The sequence below is a fragment of the Manis pentadactyla genome, chromosome 1, assembly GCF_030020395.1.
Source record: "Manis pentadactyla isolate mManPen7 chromosome 1, mManPen7.hap1, whole genome shotgun sequence".
NCBI classification, from domain to species: Eukaryota; Metazoa; Chordata; class Mammalia; order Pholidota; family Manidae; genus Manis; species Manis pentadactyla.
The window spans coordinates 38,924,743-38,948,876 of NC_080019.1; the positions used below are offsets into that span (position 1 = coordinate 38,924,743).

At 43.1% G+C, this 24,134-nt stretch overlaps 1 long non-coding RNA gene across 3 annotated transcripts; it reads right to left on the reverse strand.

Moving 5' to 3' along the window:
* Positions 1-5,343: 5,343 nt before the first annotated feature.
* Positions 5,344-24,134, reverse strand: LOC130683560 (uncharacterized). 3 transcript variants are annotated; one of them, XR_008997446.1, is made up of 6 exons: positions 23,855-24,134; positions 23,014-23,319; positions 22,113-22,221; positions 20,035-20,279; positions 19,332-19,704; positions 5,344-5,774 (listed from the first exon to the last, which is right to left on the reverse strand). It is a non-coding gene; the product is annotated as an uncharacterized LOC130683560 (long non-coding RNA). The 3 variants fall into 3 exon arrangements; XR_008997376.1 differs by having other exon boundaries at positions 19,332-20,279; XR_008997404.1 differs by lacking the exon at positions 23,855-24,134 and adding an exon at positions 23,624-23,761 and having other exon boundaries at positions 19,332-20,279.

Sequence of the window (24,134 nt, forward strand, 5' to 3'; positions counted from 1 at the left end):
TGTGCCAGTACCAAATTGTCTTGATTACTATGGCTTTATAGTAGAGCTTGAAATTGGGGAGTGAGATCCCCCCTAATTTATTCTTCTTTCTCAGGATTGCTTTGGCTATTCGGGGTCTTTGGTGTTTCCATATGAATTTTTGAATTATTTGTTCCAGTTCATTGAAGAATGTTGCTGGTAGTTTCATAGGGATTGCATCAAATCTGTATATTGCTTTGGGCAGGATGGCCATTTTAACGATATTAATTCTTCCTAGCCACGAGCATGGGATGAGTTTCCATCTGTTAGTGTCCCCTTTAATTTCTCTTAAGAGTGACTTGTAGTTTTCAGAGTATAAGTCTTTCACTTCTTTGGTTAGGTTTATTCCTAGGTATTTTATTTTTTTTGATGCAATTGTGAATGGAGTTGTTTTCCTGATTTCTCTTTCTGTTGGTTCATTGTTAGTATATAGGAAAGCCACAGATTTCTGTGTGTTGATTTTGTATCCTGCAACTTTGCTGTATTCCGATATCAGTTCTAGTAGTTTTGGGGTGGAGTCTTTAGGGTTTTTTATGTACAGTATCATGTCATCTGCAAATAGTGACAGTTTAACTTCTTCTTTACCAATCTGGATTCCTTGTATTTCTTTATTTTGTCTGATTGCCGTGGCTAGGACCTCCAGTACTATGTTAAATAACAGTGGAGAGAGTGGGCATCCCTGTCTAGTTCCCGATCTCAGAGGAAATGCTTTCAGCTTCTCGCTGTTCAATATAATGTTGGCTGTGGGTTTATCATAGATGGCCTTTATTATGTTGAGGTACTTGCCCTCTATTCCCATTTTGCTGAGAGTTTTTAACATGAATGGATGTTGAACTTTGTCAAATCCTTTTTCAGCATTTATGGAGATGATCATGTGGTTTTTGTCTTTCTTTTTGTTGATGTGGTGGATGATGTTGATGGACTTTCGAATGTTGTACCATCCTTGCATCCCTGGAATGAATCCCACTTGGTCATGGTGTATGATCCTTTTGATGTATTTTTGAATTCGGTTTGCTAATATTTTGTTGAGTATTTTTGCATCTACGTTCATCAGGGATATTGGTCTGTAGTTTTTTTTGGTGGGGTCTTTGCCTGGTTTTGGTATTAGGGTGATGTTAGCTTCATAGAATGAGTTTGGGAGTATCCCCTCCTCCTCTATTTTTTGGAAAACTTTAAGGAGAATGGGTATTATGTCTTCCCTGTATGTCTGATAAAATTCCGAGGTAAATCCATCTGGCCCGGGGGTTTTGTTCTTTGGTAGTTTTTTGATTACCTCTTCAATTTCGTTGCTGGTAATTGGTCTGTTTAGATTTTCTGTTTCTTCCTGGGTCAATCTTGGAAGGTTATATTTTTCTAGGAAGTTGTCCATTTCTCCTAGGTTTCCCAGCTTGTTAGCATATAGGTTTTCATAGTATTCTCCAATAATTCTTTGCATTTCCGTGGGGTCCGTCGTGATTTTTCCTTTCTCGTTTCTGATACTGTTGATTTGTGTTGACTCTCTTTTCTTCTTAATAAGTCTGGCTAGAGGCTTATCTATTTTGTTTATTTTCTCGAAGAACCAGCTCTTGGTTTCATTGATTTTTGCTATTGTTTTATTCTTCTCAATTTTATTTATTTCTTCTCTGATCTTTATTATGTCCCTCCTTCTGCTGACCTTAGGCCTCATCTGTTCTTCTTTTTCCAATTTCGATAATTGTGACATTAGACCATTCATTTGGGATTGCTCTTCCTTTTTTAAATATGCTTGGATTGCTATATACTTTCCTCTTAAGACTGCTTTTGCTGTGTCCCACAGAAGTTGGGGCTTAGTGTTGTTGTTGTCATTTGTTTCCATATATTGCTGGATCTCCATTTTGATTTGGTCATTGATCCATTGATTATTTAGGAGCGTGTTGTTAAGCCTCCATGTGTTCGTGAGCCTCTTTGCTTTCTTTGTATAGTTTATTTCTAGTTTTATGCCTTTGTGGTCTGAAAAGTTGGTTGGTAGGATTTCAAACTTTTGGAATTTTCTGAGGCTCTTTTTGTGGCCTAGTATGTGGTCTATTCTGGAGAATGTTCCATGTGCACTTGAGAAGAATATATATCCCGCTGCTTTTGGATGTAGAGTTCTATAGATGTCTATTAGGTCCATCTGCTCTACTGTGTTGTTCAGTGCTTCCGTGTCCTTACTTATTTTCTGCCCAGTGGATCTATCCTTTGGGGTGAGTGGTGTGTTGAAGTCTCCTAGAATGAATGCATTGCAGTCTACATCCCCCTTTAGTTCTGTTAGTATTTGTTTCACATATGCTGGTGCTCCTGTGTTGGGTGCATATATATTTAGAATGGTTATATCCTCTTGTTGGACTGAGCCCTTTATCATTATGTAGTGTCCTTTTTTATCTCTTGTTACTTTCTTTGTTTTGAAGTCTATTTTGTCTGATATTAGTACTGCAACCCCTGCTTTCTTCTCACTGTTGTTTGCTTGAAATATGTTTTTCCATCCCTTGACTTTTAGTCTGTACATGTCTTTGGGTTTGAGGTGAGTTTCTTGTAAGCAGCATATAGATGGGTCTTGCTTTTTTATCCATTCTGTTACTCTGTGTCTTTTGATTGGTGCATTCAACCCATTAACATTTAGGGTGACTATTGAAAGATATGTACTTATTGCCATTGCAGGCTTTAAATTCGTGGTTACCAAAGGTTCAAGGTTAGCCTCTTTAGTATCTTACTGCCTAACTTAGCTCGCTTATTGAGCTGTTATATACACTGTCTGGAGATTCTTTTCTTCTCTCCCTTCTTGTTCCTCCTCCTCGATTCTTCATATGTTGGGTGTTTTGTGCTGTGCTCTTTCTAGGAGTGCTCCCATCTAGAGCAGTCCCTGTAAGATGTTCTGTAGAGGTGGTTTGTGGAAAGCAAATTCCCTCAGCTTTTGTTTGTCTGGGAATTGTTTAATCCCACCGTCATATTTGAATGATAGTCGTGCTGGATACAGTATCCTTGGTTCAAGGCCCTTCTGTTTCATTGTATTAAATATATCATGCCATTCTCTTCTGGCCTGTAGGGTTTCTGTTGAGAAATCTGACGTTAGCCTGATGGGTTTCCCTTTATAGGTGACCTTTTTCTCTCTAGCTGCCTTTAACACTCTTTCCTTGTCCTTGATCTTTGCCATTTTAATTATTATGTGTCTTGGTGTTGCCCTTCTTGGATACTTTCTGTTGGGGGTTCTGTGTATTTCCGTGGTCTGTTTGATTACTTCCTCCCCCAGTGTGGGGAAGTTTTCAGCAATTATTTCTTCTAAGATACTTTCCATCTCTTTGCCTCTCTCTTCTTCTTCTGGGACCCCTATAATACGGATATTGCTCCTTTTAGATTGGTCACACAGTTCTCTTAATATTGTTTCATTCCTGGAGATCCTTTTGTCTCTCTCTATGTCAGCTTCTATGCGTTCCTGTTCTCTGATTTCAATTCCATCAATGGCCTCTTGCATTCTATCCATTCTGCTTATAAACCCTTCCAGAGTTTGTTTCATTTCTGCGATCTCCTTTCTGGCATCTGTGATCTCTTTCCGGACTTCATCCCATTTTTCTTGCGTGTTTCTGTGCATCTCTGTCAGCATGTTTATGATTCTTATTTTGAATTCTTTGTCAGGAAGACTGGTTAGGTCTGTCTCCTTCTCTGGTGTTGTCTCTGTGATCTTTGTCTGCCTGTAGCTTTGCCTTTTCATGGTGATAGGAATAGTCTGCAGAACTGGGACGAGTGACGGCTGGAAGGACTTCCTTTCTTGTTGGTTTGTGGCCCTCCTCTCCTGGGAGAACAGCGGCCTCTAGTGGCTTGTGCTGCGCAGCTGCGCGCAGACAGGGTTTCTGCTTCCTGCCCGGCTGCTATGGAGTTAATCTCCGCTGTTGCTGTGGGCGTGGCCTGGCTCGGGCAGCTACTCCAAAATGGTGGAGTCGCGTTGGAGCAGGAGCTGCTGGGAGGCTATTTATCTCCGTAAGGGGCCTCCCTGCTCCCTGCAGCCCAGGGGTTAGGGTGCCCAGAGTTCCCGGATTCCCTACCTCTGGATTAAGTGGCCCGCCCTGCCCCTTTAAGACTTCCAAAAAGCACCCGCCAAAACAAAACAACGACCACAAAAAAAAACAAGAAAAAAAAATTTTTTTAATTAAAAAAAAAAAAAAAATTTAATTAAAAAAAAAAAGGTGGTCGTTCGTTTTTCTTTATTCTCCGGTGCCAGCCTCAGGCCTCTGCTCACCGGTCTTTCTGCCCTGTTTCCCTAATATTGGGGTCCCTGTCCCTTTAAGACTTCCAAAAAGCGCTCGCCAAAACAAAGCAGCAAAAAAGCAAAAAAAAAAAATGGTCGCGCGCTTTTCTTATGTCCTCTGTCGCCCAGCCTCCAGTGCCTGCTCACTGTTCTTGCTGCCGTGTTTTCCCAGTATCGAGGGCCCTGCACTCTGTCCCGGATGGCGGGGGCTGGGTGTTCGGCAGCCCTGGGCTCCGTCTCCCTCCCGCTCTGCCTGCTCTTCTCCCGCCGGGAGCTGGGGGGAGGGGCGCTCGGCTCCCGCGGGGCCGGGGCTTGTATCTTACCCCCTTCGCGAGGCGCTGGGTTCTCTCAGGTCCGGATGTGGTCTGGATATTGTCCTGTGTCCTCTGGTCTTTATTCTAGGAAGGGTTGTCTTTGTTATATTTTCATAGATATATGTTGTTTTGGGAGGAGATTTCCGCTGCTCTACTCACGCCGCCATCTTCCGCCCCCCCCAAAATGATTATTTTTATAATAATTATTATTTTTATAATCAGAGAACACAACCACACTCTTTTTACTGCTAAGTTACAAAAAACATACAGAGATTCCTAACTGGAGTTTCCCCTCTACTAATCCCAAGATATCTGTTACAGTTACTGGAAGAAGTGTGAATGAGATGTTTATATTTGTGAAAAGTCAGCATTTTAAAGGGCCAAGAAACACTGCAGTAGGAAGAACTGGTCAGCCCTGTGAGCCCAGTGGGAGTCCAGGCTCCAGGAAGTAGGCCTGAGAGACAGGGAGAGCTTGAATCTTCCCAGTTTTCTATTTGATCAGAGCTCTCAGCCAGTCCTCAGAGGTCTGAGATAGTCCCTGGCCTATCTGCTGTTCATTTACATAGAAAAATAAAACATGTGCTTGGATTTATAAAGAATGTGGGCCCTCACTTTCCCTCATATAATTAGCAGGGCCTTACTAGTTTTAGAAAACCAAATAATTTTTTGTTACACCTGACCGATATAATGGTTGCCTTGCCAATGGGTTTCAGCCCCGGGTAAGTTCACTGTGGATTCAATGTGACCAAAGAAATTGACAGCAAAACGTTCTTGGGGCTAAAGGGTTACACCCAACTTTATTTCCACGGCAGCAGGTCAGTCACTAGAATCCCATCCACTCGGAGCGAGTCTGCACACAGCAAGCTAGTCTCTGCCTCTGGGCCCCTCTGTCTGTACAGTCGTCCGACACAGCTGTCCTCTGGGCCTCTGTCCTTGGCACTGCCTCCACTCCAGTCTCTGCTCTGCTCTCCTGCAGCCTTTCAGCCCTGCCATCAGGTCACACCCAGAGCACTGGGCAGAGCTCTTTATATAGAGTCAAATTGCCCACAGGTGTGCAGTGAGGTAGTCAACCAGGACCAGGTGAGAATCTGGGCCAAAGGAACTCTCATTTTATCCACATGGTAATATCCCAGCTCTCTCTTTTTACCTAGAGGTCTGGAAGATCTTTCAAGTCCAAAACCATTCTCTGTCTCCTCTCCGCAGCTCTAAGAACAGTTTTAAAAGAAAAAAGACTTTACATGATTTGAGAAGAAAACTTTCTTTTGCAGAAGGATTGTGAATCACCTTCCAGTCTTAATGGAACCTTGAACATGAGTTGAAATGAAATTCTTAGGACATCGGAAAAACAGCTCTTCACCTCTAAGTACAAAAATAGTTTCTAATTAAAGAGAAACAATCTAATTAAAGAGAAAATTAAGGCCTTCTGCCATTGCAAACAATTTGTTAATGAGATATTAAGAACTGCCTAAAAATATGAGTTTTTTTTTATTTCAGATGTGTTGGATGTTTTTCACTGGACTTAGATGCCCAGCCTCTGTGGGCACAAAATGCAACTACTTTGCGATTCATTTGGGGACCAGCACAGAATGGAAGTGCAAATACCATTTCAGCAATTCCAAGGTTTTCTGTTTACTTCAGTTCTAAACATGCCTTTTTGTCCCTTTCACCACTCTGGAAAATTTCTGTACAGAAAATAAGTATCTTTCTTTTCAATTTAGATGACTTAAAATGTTATTTTGAGAAACTGTTCAGAATTTCATGACACCTCTTGAAATAGCTAATGACCCTTGGGATGCTGCAAATCCAAATACTGAAAGCATTAAAAATAGCAGGAAAAAGTCACCAGAAGCAACCAAGGATGAAATTTTATATTTCTACAGTATATATGTTCACAAACACACACACACACACACACATGCCATATTCAAATATTCCCATGTTCACTCTCAGCCAAAAATTTTATCTTTCCAGAATTTTGAAATACTTTAATAGCATTCTCATTACATAATATAATCATGATTTTTTACAGCATTAAATATTTTTTTTCCAATTTGATTTCATTAATCCTTATATCCTGAGGGACAACAATAATAAGAGCATGTCTTGCCAATGTTTTCAGCCCCAGACAAGTTCACTATGGATTCATTGACACCAAAGAAATGACAATGGAACATTCTTGGAGTGAAACGGTTTATACCCAACTTTATTCCCAAGGTGGTAGGTCAATCACTAGAATCCCATCCACTCAGAGTGAGTCTGAATGCAGCAAGCCGGTCTCTGCCTCTGGGCCTCTACCTACACAACCATCTCAGGCTCTATCCTTGGCGCTGCCATCATTCCAGCCTCTGCTCTGCTCTCCTGCAGCCTTACAGCCCTGCCACTGTGTTGAGCAGAGCACTGGGCGGAGCTCTTTATATAGAGTCAGTAGAAATGTATTGCCCACACATGTGCAGTGAGCTAGCCGACCAGGGCCAGGTGAGAATCCTGGCCACAGGAACCCTCACTTTATCCACAGTATCTGAACTTAAATAACAAAAACAGAAAGCATTAAATAACAAAAATTCACCTAAGTAAATTTAAAGATCTAATAGCAGCTATCAACCATGTCATGAAACAGGCAGCATCCCATCTACCAAGCAGAGTTGAATTACAGAGAAGGAAAGGTTTTAAAGGTAGAGAGGGAGCAGAAGAAAGGAAACTATTAGCAAAGAATCTATTGCTCAGGCGAGATTGCCTTCCTAAGGGAATGGGTGGGGGTCTATCAGTAAATCTCCTAGTGTTGACCAGGAAACTCCATGTTGACTGGTTACATTCCTGGGTGGGAAGGGGGCTGAAACTGCTGTTAGGTTTGGTATTAAATTGTGGTTTGCTGATGTAGGGCCATTAACATGAGTGACTTCATTTTGGAGGCTGAGGTTTTCTTTTTAACTCCAGTATTTTAAGAAAAAAGTAAGGCAAAGATGGGGCTTGAGTGGCCTATGTGATTAAATTAATTGATGTTTCTCACTTATCTAATTTTATAAAAATTTTGCTGTTTTAAGGTTTTGCTTTGGGGATTTCTTTGTTTCTCATCAAGAAAAGTTAAGCTTTTTAATTATTGTGGGGAAAATTGAAGTTCCTATGGCCAGGATCCTCACCTGACCCTAAACTACTTGATGACATAATTGCCTGCTGCTAGGCTACTGCTTCCACACCCGTGGGCAATAAGCTATTACTGACTGAGTCACTGTATAAGGAGCTCTGCCCAGCGCTCTGGGGGGAGTCAGAGACCAGGGAGGATTACAGACCTGCAGACTGCTCAGTGCAGACATGATTCTAGTGCTCAGCCTATTGCACAGAAAACAAGCCAGGTAATAAATCCTTTCTTTTACCCCAAGAACATTCCATTATCATTCCTTGGTCTCACTGAATCCATAGTGAACTTACCTGGTTCTGAAACCCATTGGCAAAACAATTATTAATACTTCAATCTTAGCATTGAAGTGAAAGTTAAAAATAATCCAGACCAGTGGCTGCCAGAGTGTGGTTCCTGAACCAGAAGCATCAATATTAACTGAGAACTTGTTAAACATGTGAATTATGGGGATCTTCTCCAGCTCTGCTGTAATACAGCAGCTCAGTCCTGGCAGGTTCCAACTGGATTCGGCCAGACTGAGAAATGACAAGGCTATACGACTCATACCAAGCTTCTATTCTCGTAGCAGCTGGTGGAGCGTTGAGGTTACATCTGCTACATCTGCATGTAGAAGGTCTGCAATCCACCATCCTCACAGGACACTGGGCGGACGTCCTGCCACTAGCCACCCAAGCCTGCACATGCTTGGTAGACAGCATGAGCTCATGATGCATGCCACCATGAGTCAGGAGACAGCATAGGTGTCTCGAGTGGGCATGGGGTCACACAGGCATCCTGGCCATGGGAACCCCATTTTCCCTACACCTACTGAATTAGAAACTCTGGGAGCAGGACCTAACAAGCTGTGTTTTACCAAGTTCTCTATACTAAGGAGTGAGAACCACTGATCTAGACCTCTTTTCAGCCACTGGTGAATTCTCTACCAGGGCAATTCTGACTAATAAATCCATACATGTGATAACCTATGAAGTACCCCTATCACAGCCTGGCATATAGTAGACATTTAATATATTAAAGTGATAATAACAATTAAATATAGATATAATAAACACCACCATTATCATCATCCGCCATTTACATAATAACTCCATTGTCAGTTGCTAACTAGCTACCAACACCCCATTCTTTTAGGATACATCTAATTGTCAGAAAATTCTTTCATGTTTAGTTTAAAATTTTACCTCTTTGTAAGAATGACCTACCGCTGACTCTTATTCTGACTTTTTCAGTTACAGGGATCAGATTCTGTTGTCCTTTACTATGACTTTTCAAATGTTTAGACAGAGGAATCAAATAATTTAAGGGATTCAGGTCATAAAGGCCTCATCAGTTTCAAGCACCACATTTTATACAAGAATCTGAGTCCCAAAGAGCTAAATGACTTGAAAGTCCTTCTCCATGTTTCCCACCGTCTTTTCTTCTCCAGACTAAAATTCCAAGCTCCCTCAACCTTTTTCTAATTGGCATGACATCCAGGGTCATTACCCTTCCTATACTGCTTTCTGAACATGCTCCTGTTGATCAGTACCTCTCTTAAAATGTGGTATTCAGAAACTCACACAAGACTCAAAACATGGTTTGAATACTGAATGGTGCATTGGAAATGTTTCTTTCCATGATTTGGGGTCTTCTTTTAATGCTTCTTAAAGATTGTATTTAGTTTTTAGTTTTTTTCCAGCTTCATTGAGGCAGAACTGACAAACAAAAACTGCCTCTGTATAGGGTGTACAAGACAATGATGATAAGAACAATACCCCATTCACCTCACAAATGTCATTCACATTCCCTATGACTGATCTTCTGCATGCCAAGCTATCTAATAGCGTACCATCTCCTTTTCTACCATCAGATCAAGTATGTTTTGAAAGTCTCTGTCCATTGTTTTGCTGAAATAAAGATATGCTATTTTTTTAGCATTTCTTGATTAACACATCAGTAAACTTATCTAAAATATTAATGGAATAGATTTGGAACAACTTACTTTTTTAATGGATACATCTTGACTGCAGGTTTTCATTTTATCATTTTCTCTTAAGCCAGTTCTTAAGTTTCCCAGAGGTTAATGTCAAGTCTCTTGATTGTAACTTCTGAAACTTTATCATTTCTTACCCTGGGTACACTTGCTTGTGTCTAGTCTTCTGCAGACATTTCCCCACACTCCATGACTTCTCAACTCTGACTGACATTGGCTCTGAGAGTAACCCAAGCTTTATATTCAGGCTGCAAAAAATATCATTTTTCTGGGTCTTAAGAATTGACTTTATTCAAAGAATTTACAGGGTCCTATACTACCCCCTATCTTGTCTTGATTTCCTATTTTCCTTAATCATGTTTTGCCATTTTCAATTTAGAAAAATGTTCCATTTTCTGGAAAAAGTTCTTACAAAATAACATAGCAGTTCTGTCATCTGTAAGCCTTATTCCATTTTACACAAAACATATGTAAATTGGTATTGCTAAGTGGTTAGGAGCTCAGGCTTGAGGTCATACAAAACAGTGCTTTGTTGAGGTCTGTGAGAAGACTAAGCCAACTGACAAATAGAATCCCCCAAAATGAGGCCTCTGGGAAATAAAAATATCTGCATGATTGCTCAAGCTGGCACTGGGGAATCTGACATGCCTGGCAACCAGTTGGCTAGCCGCACACCAGGCCTTGATAGGCCTTTGCAGTAGGTCACAGTCAGCTCTGGACCACGCAGACCCTCACGGGGAGGGCGGCTGCCTCTAAGGCACCTCAAGGCTAAGCATCTGAGAGCACTGCTTGCAGACGCAGCTCCCTCCCAGGAAAGAAGGAAGAAGGGGCTGGTCAACACAGTTTCTCCATCCAGGCTCACCAGTCAGGTATGTGATCCTCCATCACCCACTGGAGGGTGACAGAGATGGATCAGGGCCTGGACTGAGGCATGTTCCTCCACATGGAGAGAGACACAGCAAGGAATAAGTGTCCTTCACTGGTTTGAAATCTCTGCTCCACTCCTTAAAAAACATGATATCACAGAAGGTACTTTACCTCTAATGCATCCTAGTTTTCTCCTTTATATGGTAGAAGAAAAAAATAATATATGTTTACTTCATGGTTTGTACTACTTGACATATAATCAAGCATGTTAAATGACATCGTATTGTCCTCAGTGCTTTTCGTTTTCAAGTCTCTACTCACTTCGGTCTTTCACTTCCCTGACACTGTTCCTAAGAGTTCACGCAATTGTTTGCACTTGCCTTTGCTTTTTCTTGCTTTCCCATTTTTGACAGATCCTTGAAAAACCTGAGCTTGTGAGAGAGCTCCCTACACAACCAGGCTGGTATCCCCTGATGTTCGCCCCGGACCCCCGTCGCTTATTGGAATTGGTTTAATTATTGTCAGAATTTCTTTCTTCAAATCTTTGATCTTCATGAGTTATTTTTCCATTGCATCTCTGGCTGTTGGCATTTATTCATGCTTCCTAGAACTTCTTAAAGCCAGCTTTTTAAAGTCAGTCTGGAATACATGTCCAGAAATGCCCAGCCCCTCACTCCCTCTCTTCTGTGAACCCCAGGATAACATGGCCCCTTCCTGTGTTTGTCACTCCTACAGGGCCGTCAAGTCCTCCTTTGTTGGCGGGGGCTCAGCCTCCAGAGGCACTTTGTAACTTCTCTTAGTTTATGACATTTTACTTGAGGGCCTAGAATTTAAATTAATAATTCTGGGTGGAAACAATGTATATGGCCCTGAGCTGTTTAAATGTCAAACATTCACTCATTCTTTAGATTTTTATTGTATGTTCTTCTTTCTATCCTGCCAGCTACCATTAAAAAAATTCTGTAGGTATCTTATAATTCATCTCTGTATTCATCCATTACTATAATAACCTATTTTTTAAGTAAATAAACTCTTGATAAATATAAAAAGATAAGAGTTTTCTGGAAAATAGGGTTAGTTCTCTCCTAACAGGGTGGTGATTGATAGAAACTTTAAAAAAGTTAAAAATCTCTTTCAGTTCACATTTGTGAAAATTCATATTTTTTCCTAAGTGAATATCCTTAGAAGAAAATACCTTTAGAAAGAGAAAATGTTTATTTTTAAGAAAACGTGTAGACATCTGCACTGGGAGCGCAGACACACAGTGCATGGGGTGCTGCTGGATACTAGGGAAATGTAACAGTAAAACCTGCAAGTCGATCCCCACAGCCAGCACCCCTGGGACAAAGAAAAGGGAGTGCTTTTTGAAAGTCTTAAAGGGATAGGGACCCCACAGCCAGACGGGGGCATCCCAGGACACTCAGCCTAGCAGCTCGGAATACCGGGGAACTCCGGGTGCCCTAACCCCCTGGGCGGCAGTGCAGCTCGGAGGCCCCTCACGGTGATAAATAGCCTCCCGCCTGTTCGCCCTCCAGCATGGCTCTGCCATAGTGGAGAAGCAGCCTGAGGCTGGCAATGCACACAGCAACCCCGGAGCTCCACAGTGGCTGGGCAAGAATCAAAGACCTTTCTGTGTGCAGCTGCACAGCACAAGCCACTAGGGGTCATCATTCTCCCAGGAGAGGAAGGCCACAAACCAGCAAGAAGGGACGTTCTCCCAGCCGACACACACGTCGACTCCCCACAACTACCTCTACTGCCATGAAAAGGCAGAGAATTTGATCCAGACCAAAATCACAGAGACTACCCCGGAGTAGGAGCTTCAAGAGATAGACCTAACCAATCTTCCTGAAAAAGAGTTCACAATAAAGGTCATAACCATGCTGATGGAGCTGCAGAGAAAAATGCAAGAGCTAACAGACAAAGTAGGGAGGGAGACTACAGAGATAAAACAATCTCAGGAAGGACTTAAAAGCACAATGGATGAGATGCAAGAGGCCATTAACGGAATAGAAACCAGAGAATAGAAACGCATAGAAGCTGACACAGAGAGAGAGAAAAGGATCTCCAGGAATGAAACATTAAGAGAACTGTGTGACCAATCCAAAAGGAACAATATTCGTATTACAGGGGTACCAGAAGAAGAAGAGAGAGAAAAAGGGATAGAAAGTGTCTTTGAAGAAATAATTGCTGAAAAATTCCCCAAACTGGGGAAGGAAATAATCGATCAGACCAATACACAGAACTCCCAACAGAAGGGACCCAAGGAGGACAACACCAAGACACATAATAATTAAAATGGCAAAAATCAAGGACAAGGACAGAATTTAAAGAAAGCTGGAGAGAGGAAAAAGGTCACCTACAAAGGAAAACCCATCAGGCTATCATCAGACTTCTCAACAGAAACCTTACAGGCCAGAAGAGAATAGCATGATATATTTAATGCAATAAAACAGAAGGGCCTTGAACCAAGAATACTGTATCCAGCACGATTATCATTTAAATACAAAGAAGGGATTAAACAATTTCCGGACAAGCAAAAGTTGAGGGAATTTGCCACCCACAAACCACCTCTACAGGGTATTTTAGAGGGACTTCTCTAGAAGGGAGCACTCCTAAGACTAAATAGATGTCACCAGAGAAAATAAAATCACAGCAAAGAAAGCAGACCATGCAAACACTAACTAAGGCAAAAAACAAAATCAACTACCCACAAAAGAAGTCAAAGGAAACACAAAAGAGCACAGAATAAAACACCTAACATACAGAGAATGGAGGAGGAGGAATAAGAAGGAAGAGAAATAAAGAATCATCAGACAGTGTTTATAATAGCTCAATAAGCGAGTTAAGTTAGACAGTAAGATACTAAAGAAGCGAACCTTGAACACTTGGTAACCATGAATCTAAAGCCTGCAATGGCAATAAGTACATATCTTTCAATAATCACCCTAAATGTAAATGGACTGAATGCACCAATCAAAAGACACAGAGTAACAGAATGGATAAAAAAGCAAGACCCATCTATATGCTGCTTACAAGAGACTCACCTCAAACCCAAAGATATCCACAGACTAAAAGTCAAGGGATGGAAAAGATATTTCATGCAAACAATAGGGAGAAAAAAGTAGGTGTTGCAGTACTAGTATCAGACAAAATAGACTTCAAAACAAAGAAAGTAAAAAGAGATAAAGAAGGACATTACATAATGATAAAGGGCTCAGTCCAACAAGAGGATATAACCATTATAAATATATATATGCATCCAACACAGGAGCACCAGGATATGTGAAACAAATACTAACAGAACGAAAGGAGGAAATAGAATGCAATGCATTCATTTTAGGAGACTTCAACACACTATTCACTCCAAAGGACAGATCCAACAGAAAGAAAATAAGTAAGGACACAGAGGCACTGAAGAACACACTAGAAAAGATGGACCTAATAGACATCTACAGAATTCTACATCCAAAAGCAACAGGATACACATTCTTCTCAAGTGCACATGGAATATTTTCCAGAATAGAACACATACTAGGCCACAAAAAGAGGCTCTGTAAATTCAAAAGGACTGAAATTCTACCAACCAACTTTTCAGACCACAAAGGTATAAAACTAGAAATAAATTCTACAAAGAAAACAAAAAGGCTCACAAACACATGGAGGCTTAACAACATGCTCCTAAATAATCAATGGATCAACGACCAAATTAGAGATCAAGCAATATATGGAAACAAATGACAACAAGAACACTGAGCCCCAACTTCTGTGGGATGAAGTGAAAGCAGTCTTAAGAGTAAAGTATATAGTAATCCAGGCATATTTAAAGAAGGAAGAAAAATCCCAAGTGAATAGTCTAACATTACAATTATAGAAATTGGAAAAAGAAGAACAAATGAAGCCTGAAGTCAGCAGAAGGAGGGACATAATAAAGATCAGAGAAGAAATAAACAAAATTGAGAAGAATGAAACAATAGAAAAAATCAATGAAACCAAGACCAGGTTCTTTGAGAAAATGAATAAAATAGATAAGCCTCTAGCAAAACTTATTAAGAGAAAAAAAGAATTAACACACATCAACAGAATCAGAAACGAGAAAGGAAAAATCACTACAGACCGAGAGAAATACAAAGATTTACTAGAGAATACTATGAAAACCTATATGGTAACATGCTGGAAAACCTAGAAGAAATGGACAACTTCCTAGAAAAATACAACCTTCCAAGACTGACCAAGGAAGAATCACAAAATCTAAACAAACAAATTACCAGCAAAGAAATTGAAGTGGTAATCAAAAAAGTACCCAAGAACAAAACCCCTGGGCCAGATGGATTTACCTCGGAATTTTATCAGACATAGAGAGAAGACATAATACCCATTCTTCTGAACGTTTTCCAAAAAATAGAAGAGGAGGGAATACTCCCAAACTCATTCTATGAAGCCAACATCACCCTAATACCAAAACCAGGAAAAGACCCCACCAAAAAAGAAAATTACAGACCAATATCCCTGATGAAGGTAGATGCAAAAATACTCAACAAAATATTAGCAAACCGAATTCAAAAATATATCAAAAGGATCATACACCATGACCAAGTGGGACTCATCCCAGGGATGCAAGGAGGGTACAACATTCAAAAATCCATCAACATCATCCACCACATCAACAAAAAGAAGGACAAAAACCACATGATCATCTCCATAGATGCTGAAAAAGCATTTGACAAAATTCAACATCCATTCATGATAAAACTCTTAACAAAATGGGTATAGAGGGCAAGTACCTCAACATAATAAAGGCCATCTATGATAAACCCACAGCCAACATCATAACGAACAGCGAGAAGCTGAAAGCTTTTCCTCTTGAGATCGGGTACAAGAGAGGGATGCCCAATCTCCCCACCGTTATTCAACACAGTACTGGAGGTCCTAGCCATGGCAAATAGACAAAACAAAGAAATACAAGGAATCCAGATTGGTAAAGAAGAAGTTAAACTGTCACTATTTGCAGATGACATGATATTGTACATAAAAAACCCTAAAGACTCCACTACAAAACTACTAGAACTGATATCGGAATTCGGCAAAGATGCAGGATACAAAATTAACACACAGAAATCTATGGCTTTCCTATACAGTAACGATGTACTAACAGAAAGAGATATCAGGAAAACAATTCCATTCACGATTGCATCGAAAGAATAAAATACTTAGGAATAAACCTAACCAAGGAAGTGAAAGACCTATACCCTGAAAACTATAAGACACTCTTAAGAGAAATTAAAGAGGACACTAACAAATGGAAACTCATCCCATGCTCTTGGCTAGGAAGAATTAATATAGTCAAAATGGCCATCCTGCCTAAAGCAATATACAGATTTGATTCAATCCCTATCAAATTACCAACAGCATTCTTCAACAAACTGGAACAAGTAGTTCAAAAATTCATATGGAAACACCAAAGACCCCGAATAGCCAAAGCAATCCTGAGAAGGAAGAATAAACTGTGGGGGATCTCACTCCCCAACTTCAAGCTCTACTACAAAGCCACAGTAATCAAGACAATTTGGTACTGGCACAAGAACAGAGCCATAGACCAGTGGAACAGAATAGAGACTCCAAACATTAACCCAAACATATGGTCAATTAATCACGATAAAGGAGCCATGGACATACAATGGGGAAACGACAGTCACTTCAACAGATGGTGCTGGCAAAACTGGACAGCTACACATAAGAGAATGAAACTGGATCACTGTCTAACCCCCTACACAAAAGTAAATTCAAAATGGATCAAAGACCTGAATGTAAGTCATGAAACCATTAAACTCAGAAAAAAACATATGCAAAAATCTCTTGGACATAAACATGAGCAACTTCTTCATGAACTTATCTCCCTGGGCAAGGGAAACAAACGCAAAAATGAAGAAGTGGGACTATATCAAGCTGCAAAGCTTCTGTACAGCAAAGGACACCATCAATGGGACAAAAAGGTACCCTGTAGTATGAGAGAATATATTCATAAATGACAGATCCGATAAAGGGTTGACATCCAAAATATATAAAGAGCTCACACACCTCAACAAACAAAAAGCAAATAATCCAATTTAAAAATGTGCAGAGGAGATGAACAGACAGTTCTCCAAAGATGAAATTCAGATGGCCAACAGACACATGAAAAGATGCTCCACATCGCTTGTCATCAGAGAAATACAAATTAAAACCACAATGAGATATCACCTCACACCAGTAAGGATCGCCACCATCCAAAGACAAACAACAACAAATGTTGGGGAGGTTGTGGAGAAAGGGGAACCCTCCTACACTGCTGGTGGGAATGTAAATTAGTTCAACTATACTGTGGAAAGCAGTATGGAGGTTCCCCAAAAAGCTCAAAATAGAAATACCATTTGACCCAGCAATTCCACTTCTAGGAATTTACCCTAAGAATGCAGCAACCCAGTTTGAAAAGACAGATGCACCCCTATGTTTATCACAGCACTATTTACAATAGCCAAGAAATGGAAGCAACCTAAGTGTCCTTCAGTAGATGAATGGATAAAGATGTGGTACATATATACAATGGAATATTATTCAGCCATAAGAAGAAATCCTACCATTTCTAACAACACGGATGGAGCTAGAGGGTATTATGCTCAGTGAAATAAGCCTGGCCAAGAAAGACAAGTACCAAGTGATTTCACTCATATGTGGAGTATAAGAAAGAAAAACTGAAGGAACAAAACAGCAGCAGAATCACAGAACCCAAGAGTGGACTAACAGTTACCAAAGGGAAAGGGACTGGGGAGGATGCGTAGGAAGGGAGGGATAAGCACGGGGAAAAACAAAGGGGGCATTTTACGATTGGCATGTATAATGGGAGGGCATGGGGAGAGCTGTACAACACAAAGAAGATGAGTAGTGATTCTACAGCATCTTACTACGCTGATGGACAGTGACTGTGAAGGGGTATGTGGGGGGGATTTGGTTTAGGTGGGATCCTAGAAAACATAATGTTTTTCATGTAATTGTAGATTAATGACAAAATAAATAAATAAATAAATAAACAAATGAAAAACTTGACAAAATCATTCAACCAAGCAAAGTAGAAAATAATGCTCAAGGACATTGCTAACACACTAAATATTTGCACATCTCTCTCTTTTGTTGCTTTAAATAGTCATTAAAATATGACAAATATCATGCTACTTGTTTAGGGTATGAGTTTGTGTAATGAAGGGCTAGTGCTTTAATATGTGTGTATTATTTAATATAGATTTAAAGAAATTCCATAACTAGAGCATTATTGTTGGCCTTTTTGGGGATATTAGTCTGTTGAAAATGATGATGTACTTTCTCCCCAGAAAAGACATGTACAAAATTATGCATAAAATCTTTCATAAAGAGTTCTAGCTCCCTCAAAAACCATTACTATGTGCCAGATACTTAGCTTATGTATGTTTGCTTTCATTATTTGAGAAGTTGATCTATTAACCTGTAGGGCTCAAACTGTGTACAAAAAAAGTAACTGGTTAGTATTATACTTTGCATTTGCCTAATCATTTAATATACACAGGACACAGCTATTTGGCAGTAGACATGGGAATAATTAAAATGTCTAAATAATTCAGATTACTCAATTTTGCCTTTAGTTTTATTGTTGCTTTTGCCAAACTACAAAAACTTCATATGTAAGTTTATTGGATAATTTAAAGATCTCAGCTCTTCTATCAGCTGGATTGTCACTAATAATGAGTCAGAATCAAAACAGGCTGGGCATGTCACTACTGTGCCTGGCCACCAGGACATTTAGGCTTGCATCTCACCACATCTGGGCACTTCCCTACTTTTCTTCCTTCTTACCTGTTTCCTCCACTGTGTTATCTATTAAAAAGTCTCCTGGGAAGCTATTAACTTGCTAGGTGGGGGCGTCCATTCTGCAATCACCTGTTTAGAGAAGTAGCTATGTGTTGTTCTGAAGGCTCAGCATCTCCTGAGAGCAGGGAATGCTGCAACAGGGCATGACGGGTTAACACAGGCCGGCTGCCACAGGACTGTGCGGGATCCATCACTGGCTGAGTAAGATGGAGCAGAGGGGAGGGAAGGTGCCACTCCTGGCAGGGAACAAAGAGCCCACTCTGCTCCTTCTCTGAAGAGAGTAACACCTGAGGCCTGAGAGCCTTGGCATGGGGTGGGAGAAGAGCTCAGTGTTTGGGCCAGCTGGCGAATCTCTACTGTGGAGGAGTCCAGTGTGCTTAGGAAAGATATTACCAGGGGCGATGACAACCAGAAGTGCCATCCTTTCCTCTGAAAGCCAGTGATCTCATAAGCACACCCTCCATCCCTCCCTCAGACTATTTGGAAGTTGCCCATCAAGTTCTTGTAGCTTAATAATTAACCTAGAGGCATCCACAGCCTGGGACTTTCTCTGGCACTCGAGGATGGAAAACACGGCCTGGAAGGGGCCTGTTGATGTGCCAGTGGAGTCAGCAGGGAATCAGAACTTCAGGAAGTTATCAATGTAATATTGGCTGCTGCTCCTCTCATCCGGTGGACAGCGATGTTTTTGTTCAAAAGAAAGTCAGGAGATTGTCCCTCTTATTTCTGTCAATGAAAGACAAGTCATTTCCCTGGCCCAAGGGTACATCATTAATTTGTGTGGTTTCTAAAATCATTCCCTTTGGGCACCTCTTGGTTTATGAGAGCTGATAGGTGAGTAGGGGTTAAGCAGTTTTACACAGATGTCAACAACTTTGGGGAAATGGGATGGAGACTATGACCACTGACCTCTTTTGAGTTTCATTTTGATAAGATCCTCTGTGTTGTTTCCTACCAGAAAAGGCCACACAGGGCCTCTTGGTAGGATGCTTCAGGCAAGGAGGGTAGTCGGCAGTGCGCTTGCATTGTGTTCTCAGCTGGAAGCTGATCGTCCAACGCCCCCGTCTGCAGAGGGTATAGTACGACAGCCATCTGCCACCTTTTCTCACCCGTCAGACTGACTCAGTCTGTTTGCAGTGCTGTAACAAAACACTATAGATTGGGTGACTTATAAACAACAGATATTTATTTCTCACAGTTTTGGAGACAGGGAAGTCCAAGTTCATGGTGCTGGCAGATCCGGCGTCTGGTGAGACCCAGCTACCGCACTGATGGCTATCTTCTTACCTCACAAAGGGTGGGAGTTTCCTTAGGCCTCTTGGATAAGGGCACTAATCCCATTTGAGATGGCTCTGCCTTCATGATCTGATCACCTCCCAAAGGCCTCACCTTCTAGTACCATCACACTGAGCATAAGAATTCAACATGTGAACTTGGGGGACACAAACATTCACACCATTGCACTGGCAAACAGTGTGTGACAGCAGATTCTGTTGGCAAGGCTGTGAGACAACAGGTGTGCTTACACCTTTCCAACAGGTGGGCATGCAAGCTAGTATAACTATGTAGAAGAAAACCTGTCAATATCTAACACAAGTACCTACATACTTACCTTACATCAGAAATCTCACTTCTGTGAATGTCGCCTGAAGGGACTCCTCCAGCAACACAAAAATGCACTCTTTTAAGGAAACGGCACCTGATATGGGCTCTGGAACAGTGGCATCACCACTGTGGCGGAACAGAAAAAAACACTGGAACAAAAGAGGCCACTGTTTGGCAATAGCAGCTTCTGCCTTCCTCCGAAACACAGCAGCAATCATCACGCACCGTCAGATTTCCCGAATCTCTCTTAACCTAGTTTTTGGAAGAACAAACAGAATATTCAGGTTTGAAAGCAAACCTGATCCCAGTCCCACCCACAGCAGGGCTCTTAGATAATTTAGGGAAATCTAGTGATCAATTTTAATATTCAGGTTTGAAAGCAAACCTGATCCCAGCCCCACCCACAGCAGGGCTCTTAGATAATTTAGGGAAATCTAGTGATCAATTTTAATATTAAGATGCAGTTGATTATGGGACTATATCAAGCTGAAAAGCTTCTGTACAGCAAACGACACCACCAATAGAACAAAAAGGCATCCTACATTATGGGAGAATATAATCATAAATGAAAGATCCAATGAAGGGTTGACATTCAAAATATATAAAGAGTTCACGCACTTCAACAAACAAAAAGCAAATAATCCAATTAAAAATGGGCACAGGATCCAAACAGACACTTCTCCAAAGAAGAAATTCAGATGGCCAACAGGCACATGAAAAGATGTTCCACATCGCTAATCATCAGACAAATGCAAATTAAAACCACAATGAGATATCACCTCACACCAGTTAGGATGGACAACATCCAGAAGACAAACAACAACAAATGTTGGCGAGGGTGTGGAGAAAGGGGAACCTCTACACTGCCAGTGGGAATGTAAACCAGTTCAACCATTGTGGAAAGCAGTATGGAGGTTCCCCAAAAAGCTCAAAATAGAAATACCATTTGATCCAGGAATTCCACTCCTAGGAATTTACCCTAACAATGCAGGAGCCCAGTTTCAAAAAGACATATACACCCCTATGTTTATCGCAGCACTATTTACAATAGCCAACAAATGGAAGCAACCTAAGTGTCCATCAGTAGATGAATGGATAAAGAAGATGTGGTACATATACACAATGGACTATTATTCAGCCATAAAAAGAAAACAAATTCTACCATTTGCAAAAACATGGGAGGAGCTATAGGGTATTATGCTCAGTGAAATAAGCCAGATGGAGAAAGACAACTATCAAATGATTTCACTCATCTGTGGAGCATAAGAAGAAAGAAAAAACTGAAGGAACAAAACAGCAGCAGACTCACAGAACCCAAGAGGGGACTAACAGTTACCAAAGGGAAAGGGACTGGGGAGGATGGGTGGGAAGGGAGAGATAAGTGGGAAAAAGGGGCATTACGGTTTGCACACAAAATGTAGGGGGTGGGGTGGCAGGGGTGGCAGGGCATGGGGAAGGCAGCATAACACAGAGAAGATAAGAGGGATTCTACAGTGTCTTACTACGCTGATAGACAGTGACTGTAATGGGGTATGTGGGGGGGACTTGATAATACAGAGAGAGTCTAGTAACCATAATGTTGTTTAAGTAATTGTACATTAACAATATCAAAAAAAAGTTTACACCAAAATACATACAATAAAATACACAAATCATAAAGCTCGATGAATTCTGAGATATGTACACACATCACCATTGCGTAGATAAAGATATCAAATATTCTCATTTTCTCACCCCTCACCTACCTCAAAGACATTTATTTTTGCCAAGGAGGCATACAGACGGCCAACAGACATAAAGATGCTCAATATCACTCATCATCAGGGAAAAATGCAGGACTAAACCCTAGGGGACATCATGTCACATCAGTCAGAATGTCCAAAACCCAAGAGACAAAAAATAACAGGTGTTGGCAAGGATGTGGAGAAAATGGAATGCTGGTGGGACAACGGCTGCAAGTTGGTGCAGCCACCATGGAAAGCACGAGGAGGTTTCTCAGAGAACAGCTGTGCTCTCTGTAATGCTATGGGATGAGGAAGGACACTGAATGGTGGATGGCTAAGGATGCTAAAGGGAATTACCTACCTGCCTCGTGTGACCCTGGAGGTAGAGAACAGCAGATGTTTGCAGAAATGGATCAAGCTGAATTTTCGTAAGTTGACTCCAGACAGACGAAGTTGTTCCCTGTGGAGACCTTATAGGGAAAAAAAAATGTCACTAAGAGGGTGAACCTGACCCACTGGGCTTCCCCACTAAGAAGGGACAGTCCACTAGCAGATGGCTTTTGGGAGGCAGGGAGGGTGAGTCACAGGGGAAGCCCTGATGTGCAGGCAACCTGCCAGGTGGAAGGGGGTAAGGAAGGATGCTCTCATCTATGACTATGCATGCTCCAGGGGCCTCCCTACTGAGGCCAATCTCCCCAGCAGCCCGCCCCAGTCTCCCCACCTGACTTCTCCGCTAGGCGATTATAGAAAGCCAGCTGCCTTCCTCCAGCTGTCCTAGTGCACAGGCACCCAGACACACAAACACTGTCCCAGGCCGCACAGTGCTCTCACACACACGTACCACCACACGTGCCAGAGCTACCACACACAGACACATGAAGGAGGGCAGCCGACACCACAGCAATACACTCACAAGTGGGCCAAGCCACCAACATGCAGCCGCAGGGATCTTGACACACACTCTGGACTCCCGCGCTGACCCGTTTGGGAGCACAGGAGGCCCCCCGTCCCCACGGGTGCACCCTCGCGGCACCCATGCCCGCGTGCCCACGGACCAGACACCCAAACCATTGCCCGCAGTCAGAGAAGCTGGCGGGCCTGGGGAGCTCCCGGCTGAGACCCAGTCACCTTCCTGGCTGGGTAGGTGCGTGCGCTGCCCATGGCTTTCCAACGCCCACCCACAGCTTTCCACTTTCCTCCCAGGGACCATGCAACACCCCAAACTCCCTGATCAAAAAGCCAACGTAGGGGCGGCTACTTACTATGACCTGAGGTTGCTGCACGGTGGAGAGGCCTGCGTGGGAACCAGGGAGCCGGGTCCCTGGCAAGGGGTCTCTGTTGGTGGTGGTAGGAGTCTAAGGGCGAATGGCAGCGGAGGGCCGTAAGCGTTGGCGGAGGCAGCAACATCGGCGTCAGCGGGAGAAGGCATTGGAGGGCGGCGGTGGCGGCAAGCGTCTGAGGCGGGTGTCATCAGAGGCACTAGCGGGCAGGGACAGGCGGGAGGCGGGCTCCGGGTCGTTGGCAGCACTTTCGTGAAGGGAAGCCGCGTCGGAGGCCATTGGCTTTGTCTGGCGGGGGAAGAGTGCTGGGCATCGGCTGCGTGCAGACTCCGTCCCCTTACACCGCTGCCCGTACGCCCCCGGAACCGAAACCAACCAACACTGCTAGCCGCCGCCAACTGTCGCTCACCACCACCAGGTCCCGCGCCCAACCGACGCCATCGCCAACCATGGACGCTGCCCTCCCACTGCCATCGCGGCCGCCGCCTCGCCCTCGCCTCTAGCTGCGCACCTGCCGAGGGCAGCCTCGGAGGGCCGCCCCGCACGCGCACAAACACCTGCGCCTCCCGCCGCTGCGGACGCCACGGCCTACCATGAAGCGCAGCCCATCCACGCTGCCCCCCACTGGAGACCCCGCTCCTCGCCACCCGCCGCCGCCTCTGCCGCCTCTCACGGCGAACTTGCAGACGGCGGGCTGGACTCCGCCCCCGGCCGCAGACCCCGCCGCCGAGGCGCCCAGCCCACAGCTCCCCGCAGCGGACGCCTTCCCCGCCCAACCCCGGCCCGACCGGACGCCGCCCACACCCTGGGGGTGGCTGCTAACCGTGAGCTGCCGGTGCGAGGCCAGGCCTGCGTGAGAAAGAGAGCGCAGGGTCCCTGGCGAGGGGGTGCCGCTGGAGCCGGCGGGGGGCCGCTGTTGGGAGGTCGCCGGTCGGCGGCACGGGGCTTTGGCGGGCGACGGTGACGTCAGCGGGAGGCCTTGGCGACGGCGGCGGCAGCAGTGGCGGGACGGCAGCCAGCGGGGAAGATGTGAGCGGGAGGCACAGGCGAGCAGCGGGCAGGCTGAAGCGGGAAACTCCCTCTGCAGCGGGTAACTGCGCACC